The 1,460-nt window shown below is 42.7% G+C and overlaps 1 pseudogene; it reads left to right on the top strand.

The window, feature by feature from the left end:
• The first annotated feature begins 384 nt into the window (after positions 1 to 384).
• Positions 385 to 1,441, top strand: LOC111819924 (small nuclear ribonucleoprotein G pseudogene; annotated as a pseudogene).
• Positions 1,442 to 1,460: the final 19 nt, after the last annotated feature.

The raw sequence follows: 1,460 nt of genomic DNA, 5'->3' as shown, positions 1-1,460 counted from the left end.
TTTCCTGTCTCCAAAGTTTGTGGGGGAGAGTGAACATCTCTGTGTTAAGTGTTTGTGGGGTAAGGAACCACAGGAAAGAATGAGCAACCTTTGTAAGCCATGCCTAATTATCACTTGGAAACATCTGGAGCATTTGGGCAAAGAATGAGGCGGATGGGAGGCCAGGACTCTTAAGAATGATGCTTAGCAAGAAGGGGCAAATATCTGACCTAGACAGCCTAGGGCTGGTTTCCTGCTAATGGAGTCTGTGGGCCGCAGGGTTTCCTACACAATCATGAAAAACTTGGCTTCTTATGCAAGGGTGTGAAGTTTCCAGGGACTATACCAGGAACAAACTTCAAAGCTTCCAACTACTGCTTGGTGGTAGTGAACTGCAAGGTAAGCATGGACCTCCTCTTCTGGAGTCCCCCTCTGAATACCCTTGCTCACCTGGCCTCAAAGATCTACAGTAATGCCAAGAGACCAGGGCCTGGAGCAGGGGGCCTCTCATGCCTGCTACTAGTTCACTGCGCTTGGAGATACAGAAATGCCTGGACTGTTTCTAACTTGAAAACTAAAACCAAACCCATTGCCATCAAGTGGATTCTGACTCATATGGACCTTATAGGACAGAGTAGAACTGCCCCACAGGGTTTCCAAGGAGCAGCTGGTGAAAATCAAAACTGCCAACCACTGTGCCACTAGGGCTCTGCAGGTAAGTACAGTAATATATAAAAGTTTAAAGTTGTACAAAAAACATCTTCCAATTCTTTAAATCTTTGCAACTTAGAACTATACTATAAGCTCAGTTGAGGATAACACCAAAAGCAAACATGAGGCAAGGCAACGTTGAGCCCACTGAGTGGACAGACACAACGGGCAAAGGCTCACCCATCCGAGTTGAAAAAATTGACAGACAAGAAGTTATCATTGAAATTAAGTAGTGGCAGACATGTCCAAGGAATATTGCAAGGATTTGATCCCTTTATGAATCTTGTGGTCAATCAATATGTGGAGATGGCAACTAGTGGACAACAGAACAATACTGGAGTGGTGTTGTAATACGAAGAAATAGTATCATCATGTTAGAAGCCTTGGAACGAGTATAAACAATGGCTGTGCTCAGTACAGAAATCAATTGCTTCCATGTGTCCCCTCTCAAAAGGACTTGTTTTACTATGATGTAAAAACTGGGCTGTGTACTTTCATCATATTACATTTTTTAGATTAAATACATTCTTATAATAGTTAAAAAATAAAAAGTGAACATAAGGCCTAGGCCCATGGCCACCTGCCTGCCTTTTCCACACACCCCGCACTTGTGTGCTTTCGCATGCACGAGGTATTATATATTCTTGTTTAGTTTTTGCTTTTATTGGGGGCATATTGGACAGGGACCAGTACTATAGGGGTATGACCTAAAAACTTTAAAGACTATTATAGACACAGTCTAATTTTTGATGAACTGAGGCCCAAGAATA

The sequence above is a fragment of the Trichechus manatus genome, unplaced genomic scaffold (genome assembly GCF_000243295.1).
Source record: "Trichechus manatus latirostris isolate Lorelei unplaced genomic scaffold, TriManLat1.0 scaffold00021, whole genome shotgun sequence".
Taxonomy (NCBI): domain Eukaryota; kingdom Metazoa; phylum Chordata; class Mammalia; order Sirenia; family Trichechidae; genus Trichechus; species Trichechus manatus.
Note: the sequence above shows the minus strand (reverse complement) of the source record. Positions and strands in the feature narration are given on the sequence as shown.